A 14,713-nucleotide genomic window follows, 5' to 3' on the forward strand; every position below is an offset into this window, starting at 1 on the left:
AGATGGAAGATAATTATCTTTTGCTGAGGACATCATGCACTTCAGACACAGGGCCCAGAGGACTTTGACTGGACCTGTCTTGAAACTCTCTTTCCTAGGGAATAACTTGCATTGTACCAGAAAGTGTGATGCAAGCTCTGAAAGAAGGGGAGCAGCCAACAGTCCTATGCAGCTGTGATGCCTATGAACCACAGCAATGGCCACCCTAACACTTAAGGTGCAATAGGGGCATGCATACTTTATCTGTAATCAACAGCTCTCTAATTGGACTTAAGACCAACTCAACAAGAGGGAAATCATGCTTGGTACTGGAAACTTAGCCAAGTACCCAAGCTAGAAAAGTCATGAATCTTGGAAAATTTACAGTTGTCACTTTAAGAAACCAAAATAATTCCTAAGTATAATATAAATATTTGTCCTTATATCCACAGATTGGTATGCTTCTTACCCCTCCATTCAGGAAATTTATCTTAAAAATAGATGGAGACAAACCCACAAACAAACAAAATGCCACTGTAGAGTTCAGTCCCAATGCATGTATCCATCTACAACGTAACTCCTACATCTAAGGCTCAGGGAACTTTGCAGAAGATGAGGTGGAAAGATTGCAAGAACAAGAGAATAGAGGAGATTGCAGTGAGATTGTGTCTCCTACTAATGTCAAATGCTGTGTCCATAAAGTTCCACCAATGTGACTACATAAATATGAGATGAATAAGGACAACCACATTAGATATGACAATGTAGATATGGTTAAGAAGGAAGTCCATGAGGCTTCAACCCTACACAATGAATTACAAGCAACTAAGGGATGCCAAGAAAGTCTTCCTCAGGGAAGGGAAGACAGATTGGTTATCCAATACTAACTACATGGTGAGCCATGAAAACAGACAAAGAAGTAACGTTATAAAGACTGAGAAGGTTGCATTTTGCATTTAGGAATATTTATTTTCATAGAGTTAGGAATGTATATTATATAATTGTTTAGATTATTAATCTGTTTAGATACTAAATTATTTAAAACAATATTAATAAAGAAGGACATGAATTTGAAAGAGGACAAGGAGTAATATATGGGAAAGTTTGGAAGAAGAGAATAGATAGGGGAGAAATGGTATAATTATATTATACTGGCAAAATTTATGATTAAACTTATGAAAGTTAATTGATTTTTGTCTACACGTGTCTTAAGGAAATGGGAAGTCTAGCCAACTACAGTGGCAGTTGCTTATAATCCTAGCACTTAGAAGGTGGAGGCAGGGTAACTATTCCAGGTTATCCTCAGCTACATAGTAAGTTTTTAAATTATAATATAATTACATAACTTCCTTTTTGTCCTCACTCCAATCCCTTCTGTGTTTCCTCCCTCCATCTCTTTCCACGTGCCCTCTCAACTCCCTTTCAAACTGAAGACCTCTTTTTGATTATATATCTATGCATAAATATGTAAATACATTCTTATGCATCTGATTTTAAGTGAAATGCATGTATATTCAGCTATTTCTGCCTTTGGACATTACTGAATTTCACAGTTCTTGAATTGTGAAGTGTTGAGGTAAGAATGTTGGAAGCAGACCCGGGCTTTAATATTTGTTAGCTATTGTTCAGAAAAAATAATCACCTTTATTCTTCAGACTGTTCATTAATAACATGTAACTAATGACCTCACTCTTGTAGTTTTTTTTTTTTTTCTCTGTGGGACAGTTGATCCGGAGCCTGCGGGGAGCAAGCAGGTCCCAGATCTCTGCAAATCCACATTTCTTTGCCTCCGACTCTTACATGTTCATGGACAAGGAACAAAAACACGCCTTTGTGGGGAGGATTCTTGTAGTTTTTCAGATCATTAACTAAGGGAAAATTTTAAAAAATCTTAAAGTATAACCATATGTTTTAATACACACTCATGCATTTTCCCTTACTATCATACCCAATATTTTTCTGTCCAAGCATTATATCTAACAAGACAGAAACGAATCCTTCTATATCTTATTTCTCAGTTTTTCATTCATAGTGTGCCTGTTTTCTTATTTCTGTTTTCTATTTGCTATTTTCTACCTTTTTGGGACATGGTCTCATGAAGCACAGACTGATCTCAGATGAAATATGCAGTTTAGGCTGTCTTTGAAGTCCTGCTTCTCCTGTCTCCTCCAGATCCACCACAGTGCTGGGATTATTGGCTTGTGTTATTATATCCAGCTCAGATTCAGTAAAGTCTTATTCTTTTTTTGTTTTGCTTAAAATTAGAGACAATTTGTAACATCATGAATTCTATAGACCATCCCATCATTGATAGCCATGAGCTTTAGAAAACGGGCGAGTAAGAAAACAGCAACCCTTCACATACGGGCTGCAGGAGTGGCATTTTGATATTTGGAATGAACTTGTCTCTTTGTGGTTCTTGTTCTGCATAAGCAGCTCTTATATGTAACAGGCTTTCTTTTGGCTGCCAACCAGTTCCCAAATATAAGACTCATGGACTAATTATTAGTTATGAATGCTTAGCCTTATTTTCTGTTTGTCCCACTAATTCTTATAATTTAATTTAACCTGTTTCTAATCATCTATGTTTTGCCTCAGGGCTTTTTACCTTTCATTCTGTATGTCCTACTTTCCTGATTTCTCAGTGTCTGTTTGGCTGGTCCCTGGCATTTCACTGGTGTCCCTTTTCTTTCTTCCCCCAAGCCTAAATTCCTCCTCCTTACTTACTCTCCCTGCCCAGAAGTCTCGCTTATATCTTCTCCGTTGCTATTGGTCATTCAGCTTTTTATTTATTTTTTTATTTTTTAAGACAGGGATTCTCTGTAGCTTTGGAACCTATCCTGGAACTAGTTCTTGTAGATCAGTCTGTCCTTGAACTCACAGAGATTCGCCTGCCTCTGACTTAAGAGGGCTGGGATTAAGGGAATGCACCACTACCACCACCTATCTGGCCATTCACCCAGGGTGTGGCTACTAACAGTTTGTCTTAGGGTGTGGTTTCTTGTTTGGGGGGTATTAAGATGATTAAGATGGCAATTACTTCGTTTGTTCCTTGTTAGTATCGTGGTAAAGAAGTCTTGCTTTCTTCCCCCCCTTTTGGGTTCAGGTATTTTAAGATCACGAGAATTAAACACAGACAGATTCCTTATTCACTGGAATGCCGTCCTGAGTGTATTCTGTGTCTTTGTATATTTCTTTTCTATCTCTGTTTTTTTTTTTTTCGCCTCTCATTTCTAATCCACATGCTTCTATCCTGGAACATAGAAACCTATTGAGGCTAGGGTCCAACTGTGTTTCCGACACCACAACATTTCCCCTCTTTGTCTAAATGAAAGAAAGGTTTTAATTTTAACATAGTAAAATGATATACAATAAGAACAGTTATTCAGTAAGCATTACAATATCAGTATTTTTGTATTTGCCAAATTCAGAGAAATCACTCTATTATCTATCCAATCTTGATGAGTCTAAAGCTCTGTACCTAACTTACCATTTATCATAACTAAGGAAAACTGCAATGATAAGTATCTAGTGTTCAACACCATCAGAGATCCTAGGAGGTTATATTATTACCTGAGTAAACAGGACATACAAGGCAAGCAAATTCCAAAACTTTAGAAATGGCTGAGACATCTGACAACCTGGATAGCCATTCAAAGTTCCACTGCAATGCTGGGCATCCATCTCCAGTCTACAGATGTACAATATCTGGCAGACTTGTCTATTTTGAAGGATTGTACCATTTTGTTTGGGCAAATTTTGCCAGTCACTTTTCTTTGTGTCCTGCATGTCCAGTTTGGACAGTATTCTGTCAGCAGTCAAGGAAATGGCAGTTTCTTGCTCAAATGGCTAGCTTTGCTACAGTGAAAACAAACTCAATATGCAGATACTTCAATGTTCATAATCTTTTTATGAAGTATATTGGTGCTGCTAGGAGTAAATATGTCTCACTGTCATAAAAAGTCCTAAGTTATTAAAACATTTTAAATGTAATATTCTGAATATTAGACAAAACAGTTGCCTTAGGAGGGCAAGGTAAAACAGTGGCAATCGTCACATAATTAAACAAATGCAGCATAAACAAATGTAACACACCTTTGCCTAGATAAGCAAATATTACACATCACTTATATTTCACAGGCATTTTATAGAATACTGGGCTATTCATATGTTTAAATTTTCATCAATATTGGAAATCAGATGATGGTGTTTGGAGGTGAGACTATTAGAATCATCATGACAGTTTTCTCACTGAGATTATAATTGGTTTTTATGAGAAATCTTTGCTTTGATGAGTAACTGATGGAAGTGGTTATGCCTCAATATTGGATTAGAGAATTTACATGCCCAGAGGCAGACTCACAGCTGAATAAAATAAACATCTTTCCCCATTGCAAGGGTTGTTTTCAAAATGTCTTAAAAGGAGAAAGGGGCAAATACCTCTTTATAAAATTGAAGGCCTTCTTAGATCAGGTGACCAGATTTTGGAAAAACTGAGAAAAACGCAATCAAGTATGAAATTGTAGTTTTTATAATTAAATAAGGCAGATAAAACTTGCGTGTTCTTGCTATAATAATGAAAACGATGGGAAGAGCAAGGGTAAAGATATCTTGATTGAGGGAGTCATCAAAGGGCTAACAAGAAAAATGGCACTAGGCAAATTCCCAGAATCTACAAGGACGACCCCAGCTAAAACTCTAAGCAACAGTGGAGAGGATACCTAAACTGGTCTTCCCCTGTAATCAGACTGATAACTGCCTTAATTGTCATAATAGAACCTTCATCCAGCCACTGATGGAAGCAGATACAGAGATCCACAGTCAAGCACTGGGCTGAGCTACCAGTGACCAGTCCAAGAGAGGATGGAGCAATAATATGAGCAAAGAGATCAAGACCATGATGATGATACCCGCAGAAATAGTTGCCCTGAGCTAGTGAGAGCTCATAGACTTGGGACTGATAATGGGAGAATCTACAAAGGACCAAACTAGGCCAGCTGAATGTGGGAGACGGTTTTGAGGCTTGGGCAGTCTGTAGGCCCACTGACGGTGGGACCAGGATTTATCCCTAGTGCTTGAACTGGTGTCTTGGATCTCATTCTCTTTGGAGGGATATCTTGCTCAGCCTAGATATAGGGGGAAGGTCCCTGGTCTTGCCTCAAAGTGAAGTGTCAGAATTTGATGACTCCCTGTGGAAAGCCTTACCCTTTCTGAGGAGTGAATGGGGATTGGGAAAAGAAAGGAGGAGTGGGAGGAGGGGAGGGCTTGGGAACAGGGATAGCTGTGTAAAATGACAAATTATTGTATTAAAAAAGACTCTTAAAATGTTTCACCACCTTAAAGGAAAACAAAAAACAAATAAAATAAAATAAAAAGATAAATAAGTCATATTGGACTGACAAGACTTTTTTTTCCCTATTTTTATGTTTGAGGCAGGGTTTCTCTGTGTAGCTTTGGAGCCTATCCTGGAACTCACTCTGTAGCCCAGATTGGCTTCAAACTCACAGAAATCCACCTGCCTCTGCCTCCTGAGTGTTGGTATTAAATGTGTAAGCTATCACTGCATGGCAACATTTTTAGTTTTATGCTTTTTTAAAAAACATCAAATATGATAAAACTGTGAACAATGGGTAAAGCTGTTTGGTTAAAAATTCAGGCTGTAAATTTGTTAACCCTTTATTTAAATTTTTCTACTTATCTTCTCTGTCAGTTGATTTATTTCTGCTCTTTGAGAGATATGAAATTCATGCACAGTTCTGAGGAATCCTAGTGGTTTTGGACATTATGAACAATACCACATGGAAAATCTAGACATTTTAGTCCTTACAGCCTTTCTAGTTTAATTTTATAGAGTAATTTACAAAATAGCATTTTGAGAAGGGTGCACATTTGAAGTATAGTGATGTCCATGCAAAATGAGTAGTCACTGACTGCTAGAAACTACTTCGGGTTTTATCCATTCAGTCGTTTTTAATGAACCTTAACTATTGAAAGTTGTGCTTTAGGCAGCTGCTGCCGAAACCACCTCCCACAGAGCTTGCTGAATGGACTGTGCAGTGGCATGCCAGGCTTGCTTTAGATTGAATGTAGAATGCCTCTAAGTAGAGATGACTAAATCCTCCTCCCTTCATTTAAGCTTGGACATGTACTTCTTATAGCTAGCTCGTCTGCTTTTTTAGTTAAAGTAAGGAGGAGGTTACTGATGTACTCACCGAGTCTAGCTTGACACTATCAGAGGAAGAAAAGCCAAACGACTGTTGTAGAAACAGAAATCCCTGTGATGGCTTCAGATTTCACTACGGTTTGAGTCCATGAAAGGAGACCTTGCTGGATGTAGTTTGAGCTGATAGCTTGCAATTACCTATTCTGACCTGTGGATCATGTGGCTGCACCTGTCAGTCTATGGAGACAACACAAACATCATCTCTGAGTGTAACTAGTTACTACAAGACTAATACTGATGGATTTTGCTTTATTTGTTTCGTTAAAGAACAATTGAACATACAATACATGAGACTCTTAAAGTATAGGTGTGTCATCAGGATGATGTATTTGCTTTCACAGCATTTCGAACATAAGAACTTATAAATTGTGGTGACTTGGCAATGATTATATCGTATTCCATCAAGTGGTTTCAAGAATATTAGTCAGGATTCTCTTGAGGAACAGAACTGACAGAGAGAATATTTGATATAGAAAGGAACTTATTCCAGGCTCCAAAACCACAGAGAAACCCTGTCTCGAAAAACCACAAAAAAAAAAAAAAGAAAGAAAGGAACTTTTTAGAAGGGCTTATGCAATGTAGCTGACTAATTCAGTAATGGTTACCTGCATATTGGAAAGTCCAAAGACCCAGCAGCTGCTAAGTCCACAAACTGGATGCCTTAGCAGCCCAGAACTGGTACTGAAAGCCTGGAGGATGATGGGAGATCTGTTGGACTTCAGTGAATGTTGGAAGCCTGAAGGAGTTGGTCTCCAATTTTAGCAAACGATAAGAATAAGAGCAACACTGAGTTGATAGATTCAGCAAGACGTGAAGGTGGGCAGGCAACCAGAACAGCTTTTACCTCAGATATCTTTATAACTGGGTTACCACGAGTGCTTCACATTCTGGTGGAGGATCTTCTCTGCTCTGCTATATTGATCTTTCTTGGAAATTACTTCAGAGACTCACCAAGACACTGGTCCCTTAGTTTATTCCAGATCCAAGCAATCAAGATTAACAACACACTAAATACTATAGCTAATATTGAAGCCTGTTATATTTCTAAGCATTTTAAACATTTCTATCTCCCCTCCAAAATCTTCTTTATTGATCTCTCTTTACAAGTTATTGATCTCTCTTTACAAGTCCCAGGTGCTGACTGTGGGACTAAGTATATTACAGGTAAGGTACATCTGTATTGAGGGGCACATTCAGTTGACAAGGATGGAGGCTCAAATTTTCATTGCATAATTGGCACTAATCAATTGTTTTGCCTTGAATAATTCATCTTATTTCTTCAAACAGTGTTCTCATTTAAAAGAAATATAAAGGAGGCTCAGGTAATTGACGGAACTGACAAATGTCAGCATTGACAAATGGGAAAGAAATGCCTATGTTTAATTCTCAAAACCCAGAGTAGAGAGACTGCTTAGACATAATTTGGGAGTGAAAATGCAAGCGAAGAAGCAAACTCTCAAGCAGGATGCCCTGAAACTATCTTTGAAGAACGAGGTGTAAGCAGAGTACTTCCCATCGTTCCACATCTGCCTGAAAAATCTTTATCCTCATCACTTTTTACTTACATTCCTGAACTTGCTCTTCTTCCAATCTGTTGCTTGCTATGCCCTTCCTACCTCTTTTTAACAATGAGCTCTGTTGCAATCTGTTTTCTTAACTATCCACCTAGAATAAGAGTCTTATCTATACAGCTTGTGTCTGTAGTTCAAGATTTCCCAAGTCTGGTATATTCCACAGCTTTCTTCTAAAGTCAGGGTCAACACAGCATAATTGGTCTATTTTGTTGCTCTATCAAAATCATTTTGAGAAGAAGCATAGCAGATCAACACCTGCTTAAAGTAGAGCTCTTCAACTTAGACAATTTAGTTCCACAATTTATCTCAAATAATATTTTCTAAAAATGACATCCATTAGCTATTTACAGGCATTGTTTTCTAGAAAACAGCCTCTGTATAGTTCCATATATGATACACTGATGAGATTAACAATTCTATGAAAGATTGTTTCTAGAACCATCTTTGAACTGTATCTCTTGCAAATCTTTTTCCACTATATTCCATCCTGTTCATACCCTAAGCACCAGATTCTGTAGTGAATTAGGTTGGTATGATAAGTAACCAGGCTAGCTCAAGAGTAACAGGACTACTTTAATGGTTAAAGAGGGGGAAACTTACACTACAAGAATGGGAGTTCCAAAATCTGAATGATCTGGCGGGCACCGCAAAGAGAGAGCGCACACCTGCATCCCCCAGTTTTAATACCTGGGCTCCAGGTGGCCACACCCTAACCAGATGTGATTGGCTGAGCTTCCCCATCAAGATTCCTCCTCTATGGTTCTCTTTTAGAACTGCTCTTAATAAAATATGGCACCTCACATTAATTATACTCATGTTGTCATGTTGTTCTCTTGACATTTAATTTTATATCATATCTATGTATTTTTTATGATGAATCTAAACAGGATTTTCTTCATTCTTAAATATTGCTTTAAATGTCATTGCTTAAATAAAGTATACTTAACAAATAGTCAAAGTTAATCCATCTACCATATTATGATTCTAAATAAACTGGGAAGCAAAAGGCAGAAGGAGTATCTGAGAATACTCAGAGATTTTAAATAGCATGTTTTAAGTTCCCATTGCTTTGAATACATTGTGATCAAGGTAGTCACTAATTTTGAAATTCCTAACTAGTCAGTTAGAATCTAAGAAGGAATTTGGCACATTTGTGCAAATAGTTTACAGCCTTACACATTAAATGTGAGTTGCTTTCAGATGTGAATCAAACAAATTGTTCTTCTATAAAGACTGTCACCTGATTCAAAGCAACATAGGATTTCACATTGACCTGGAATTCTTTTGTCTTTCTGTAATTATAGTAGCTTTTCACTCTATAGTAGTGATTTTCTATAGTAGTGATTTTACTCTCTGCCATCTCAGTTACTCATTCAACCACAGTACAGAAATACTAAACAGAAAATTCCCAAAATACAGAATTCATAAATTTGACATTGTTGGTTGTTGTGATTAGCTAAATGAGATCTTATGCTGGCCATTTCATCTTGCCCAGAACATGAATCATCCTTTTGTTCAATGCATCCCCATGTACCCTTCCTGGCCATCAATTACCTAATGCCCATTCTGATTCTCAGAATCACTGCCATGGTGTCACAGTACCTCTGTCCAAGACACTCTGCTTTACTTAGTATTGCCCAAGAGTTAGGCTGGCCATTTAGATGTTCTAAAAGAAGCCAAAGTGTTTTCAAGTAAGTAAGATGATAACTATAAAAAAATTAAAGGGATAAAGTATATTTTATACTGTTAGGATAAAGTATATTTTATACTGTTATGACAGAACACCGTTATATTTTTGTTTTATTGTACTATTGTTGTTAATCTCTTTCCCAACTTGCCAGAGGTAAGACTTTACACAATAGTGGTAAAGGTGCCAAAATTGGCTTTGCCTTGTGGTCAGATTGATGACTATCTTCTTTTTCTTTCTTTCTTTCTTTTTTTTTTTTTTTCTGAGACATGGTCGCTGTAGCTTTAGAGCCTTCCTGGAACTTGCTCTGTAGACCAAGCCAGCCTCAAACTCACAGAGATCCACCTGTCTCTGATTCTGGAGTGCTGGGATTAAAGGCGTGTGCCCCCACCACTCTGTCTGATTGATGAATATCTTAAAGGTCATCATAGACCCTTCATCCAGCAACTGAAGAAAGCAGAGGCAGAGATCCACAGTGAAGCACTGGGATGAAGTCCAAAGTTCAGTTGAAGAGTGGGAGGAGTGAGAATATGAGCAAAAAGGTTAAGACCATGATGGGGACACCCACTGAAACAGCTTACCTGAGCTAATGGGAGCCCACCAACTCCAGCCTGACAGTGAGGGAACCAGCATAGGACCAAACTAGGTCCTCTGAATGTGGGTGACAGCTGTATGTCTGGGCAAGACTGTGGGGCCACTCACAGTGAGACCAGGATTTATCCCTATTGCTTGTACTGGCATCTGGAACTCATTCTCTTTGGAGGGATACTTTGTTCAACCTAGATATAGTGGGGAGGGCATTGGTCCTGCCTCAAAGTAATGTTGACTCCCCATGGGAAGCCTTATTCTTGCTGAGGAGTAGATAGGGGAATAGAAAGGGGAGAAGGTGGAGGGAGCAGGAGGAGGCAAGGGAGTGAGAACTGGGATTGATATGTAAAATGAGAAAAGATAGTTTTAAAAAAAAATTAAAAAATTAAAAAAAAATTCATTCAGTATTTTTTATCATATTCATTAGGAACTTAAAGTTTTATATAAAAATCCAGTTGAATTAAAGAAAATTGTAGGGGAGAACTTTCTTTTATCTTGAACTGATGTAATATTTTTCTTGTTTTCTGTGAATGAAATAGATGGATCTTAAATGAATCTGAGATGGAAATATCTGTAAAAGATGTATTTTCTTACTATATATACAGAAAGAACTGAAGAATATATATATGTGTATACATGTATCACTTATAAAATGGAAAAACTACATGTTTAAAATTTATTACTATGACTATAACTGTAACTATAATTATAACTCCCACATCCTCTAGCAGAACACTCACACTTTATTTTACTCCATAGCTATTTGGTAGGACTTGCTTGGAGGTATTTCCACCAACACTGGGCAATACCTCTCATATTTTCCACCTCAGACCTTAGTGCTTGCTGACTCTAAATAAATTTGGAGTCTTCTTTCCTTGGCATTGCTTATGATGACTACCGTGAGAATGAGGAGATCCTTGGCAAAGTTGCAGTTACTATACTTGCTTTGCTAACCACAAAGCCTTCAGAATCACTGTAGATCAGGAAATCTTGTTTGCCACCTAATCAGTCAAAGATAGCTGTTATGTTATACACAGGTTGTCATGAACTAATGTATAACTTTTTCTGTTTCTAGATCTTAGCCCTTTGCCAGAATTCCAAAGTCTCCGTGGAAAGATTTCTTTTGGTATTTGTTTTGTGGTTGTTCTGTTAGAATATAGTCTAAAAGATGAGCCTGTTGCCATATGGTACAGCCACATGTGCACCATGGCCCTGCAGGCTTGCCAGTAGACTAAGATGTGGAGAAAGAAGACTGTGATAATGATTACCTGAGTCTGTGCACGGCTACACCAATGTTTGCTTGTGTATTAGATCTTAATAAGCTATAGTCAGAGGCTGCTTGTTTGTTCCGAACTGCTCAGTCCCAGAATGATCACTAAGAAACCATATTATTTGCAATACTTTTTGGCCAATAGCTTAAATATATTTCTGACTAACTCTTATACCTTAACTAGCCGATCTCCACTAATCTGTGCCTTGTCACGTGGCTGTGGCTTACCAGGTAAAGTTCCGGCTTGTCTGTTCTGGGTGGCTACATGGCATCTCACTGACGCTGCCTTCTTTTTTCCCAGAATTCAGTTTAGTTTACTTGCCTAGCTATGTTCTGCCTTGCTATAGGCAAAAGTAGTTTATTTATTCATTAACCAAAAAATGCAACACATAGACAGAAGGACCTCCTACACTACTTCCCCTTTTCTGTTTAAATAATAATAAAGGTTTTAACTTTAACACAGTAAAATTACATATACAAAAAAGGTATCAAGCAAGAGTTGCAGTTACAATATTTATATTTACTTTATCTTTTATAATAACGAACAAAAACTACAACTATAACTATCTATTCTTCAACGCCATCAAAGAGTCCACAAAAAAAAAATAATATTACTTGAGTAAGCAGAAAGTGCAATCAAGCAACTTCCAAAATGTGAAACAAATGACAGAGACAACTGGCTACCTGGGCAATCACCCAAAGTCTCATTTGCAATGTTGGAGCAACCAACTTTGGCTAAGGCCTAGAGTAACTGACAGACCATTTTCAGAGGCAAGATTTTTCAAAACTGTTTTTTACAGGATTTGACAAACCTGCCTTGGCAGGATTTGACAGCCTTTTTTCTTGTATCCTGCATGACATGTCTGGACATCATGCATTTTGTCAGTGGTTGATGCATGGGCAGTTCCTTTCCCAAAGGCCAGTTTTGCCAAGAAGAAAACAAACTCCAAGTGGAGTGCTTTAGGTGCTCAACATTCATTTGGGAATAAATTGGTGCTGCTGTATAGAGATGTATTTCAGATGGATAGGCATTCTTCAAACCTTTCAAAGACTACAGAAGGATATAATATTACCTAAATAAAAAGGAAGTGCATTGTAAGCAACTTCCAAAACTCTAGAACTAACGGCATCTCGCACCCAGCCAGTCCCCCAAAGTTCTTCTGTATCACTGGTACATCCATCTTCAGCCTACAGGACCATAGTATCTGGCAGACTTTTCCACAAAGCAGGAAATTTGAAGATCTGTTCTTCCTTTTAATGGCAAATTCCACCAGTTGCTTTCTTCTGTGTCATGCAGAATGTCTGGCAGACTCTTTTATGAAGCAGGAACCCTGAAGGACTGTCTTCCCTTTAGGCAAGTTCAGCAGTCATTTCTCTGTGGGTCCTACATGTCCAGTTTATACAGCATAACATCAAACAGTCTGAGCAAGAGCAGTTTCTTGCCCAAATAGCTAACCAACTCCATGAGGAGCCTCTTCAATGCCCATTTTCCTCTTGAAGTAATTGGTGTTGCCAGGGACAGATGTTTCTCACTGTTATGAAAAGTCCTAATTTCTTAAAACATTTTAAATGCCATATTCTGAAGGTCTTTTAAATGTGAAGAATACCTATCTAACTGAAATATATCTCTATATCAAGAAAACCTAATTAAAATGACTAAAAGCTTGACTATTATAGATGATTATCTATTAATCTATATTTCTTAATTATACATTATATTTTTAAATGACCTTCACAATCACAATACCTTAACAAGAGCAGAAATATACATATATAACAAAATTGATCTTAAACTTGTATCAATGAACCAAGATCCATACCAATACAAATCTTTACATCATATCTCCCTTTAAATGTAAACAAACATTTATAAACAATCCTTTAGGCAATTTGGACTAATAGTTCTCTCCAAACTATTTCTTGCTGTTTATTGGGTGAAATATTTTCTTTTGGGAGTTTCACAGAGCTCTTTCAGGGTGTCTTGGTCCACCAAACCACATTAGTATAAAAGGATTACACAGGTTCTCATCCTCTGTGGAAATGAAAGAAGAACCTCTTTTCCAATGCAACAAATCCTTAGACCCAAATTTTGAAGACAAGGTCCCTTTAAAGTATATATTTGTTTATTTAGCTCCTTCACAGTCAAAAATTCAAGTAAACATATACATAATCGACACACTTTGTGTATATTCCTTCTTTACGTGGCTTATTTTTTTTACTCCTTTTAATCTCTGACTGTCTGCACTCTGTTTCTTTAAAGATTTTACCATTTTTAATAAAACATTTACTTCTTTTTATAACTCTCTCTTTCCCTCCCCCCCTATATTTTTTTTCCTTTTCCATGGAGTTTCACATTCACCCTGGAGTAGGTGGCTCATTATCTAGCTCTCATGTCATGTTTAGACTCATTTAGAGAAAATATTTTTAAATCCTATAATCATATGTGGCTCCTTATGAAGCTGTAGTTTATGAGTTCACGGAAAGTCATCAATGCTATCAGTATAGACATTATAAGAATATTAATACATGCTTAAATGACATTTTTCCCTTTTGACCAATAAAATATACTATTATATGTGTAATTTCCACTCATTAAGAAACTCAGAAATATGATTTTATTCATTTTTATGGCATCTTGGACTCACTAACCCTCACTTTAGTGTAAGGAGTTCAATTTATATATGGTGATCTTTTGTCATGTTTTCAATGTCTACAGGAGTTTAGTAGCAAAAAAAAAAAACCCCACAACTTCCTTGAAGACAGTAATTATTCACATAAAAGAAAATAGCTCCCTTGTGAAACCTTTGAGATTTTTACCAATTCTGCAGCCGAGGTTTTATGAGAAAGAACCTTCACTTGCCACAGGCATCTTGATTACTTCTACCAGACTGCAAAACCTAGCTGTGAAAACTAAGCACATCATAGTTTATACGTTTTGCAAAGCCATCCCCTGTTCTGGGGCCAACTTGAAATGTGTTAACTTCTATGTTAAGTAAGGCCATCACATCCAAATGTAGGTTGTATTGCTTTCTAAGTTTAAAGAGGTCCACCAAATGTTGCACACATTCTGACAGACACTGCAGGAAGAAACCAGACTATCCTTTAGAGTGATTACTTATCCCATACCATAAAATCTCTTCAATTCCACATAAATGACAGTATCTTTCTAAAGAAAACATGTACGTATCTGGGAATTCCTCATCTCGGGCAAAATCATGAGTTTTTAGTGCTGTGGATTACCACATCTCAGACAAGAGAAGCTTCTGCAAACCCTACTATAATACACAGCAGAAGTAACTTAGTCCTGAGGTAAGATAATCAAGGTAGATTGCTGTTCTTACCAGGTAAAGTCAAATTACTTCAAGAAAGCCATATTAACAACAACAAAAAAA

General features: G+C 37.3%; 1 non-coding gene across 1 annotated transcript; it reads right to left on the minus strand.

Annotated features, from left to right (window-relative positions):
- Positions 1-1,691: 1,691 nt before the first annotated feature.
- Positions 1,692-1,822, minus strand: LOC130874019 (small nucleolar RNA SNORA38). The gene has a single exon (XR_009057069.1). It is a non-coding gene; the product is annotated as a small nucleolar RNA SNORA38 (small nucleolar RNA).
- Between the last annotated feature and the right edge of the window lie 12,891 nt (positions 1,823-14,713).

The sequence above is a fragment of the Chionomys nivalis genome, chromosome 4, assembly GCF_950005125.1.
Source record: "Chionomys nivalis chromosome 4, mChiNiv1.1, whole genome shotgun sequence".
NCBI classification, from domain to species: Eukaryota; Metazoa; Chordata; class Mammalia; order Rodentia; family Cricetidae; genus Chionomys; species Chionomys nivalis.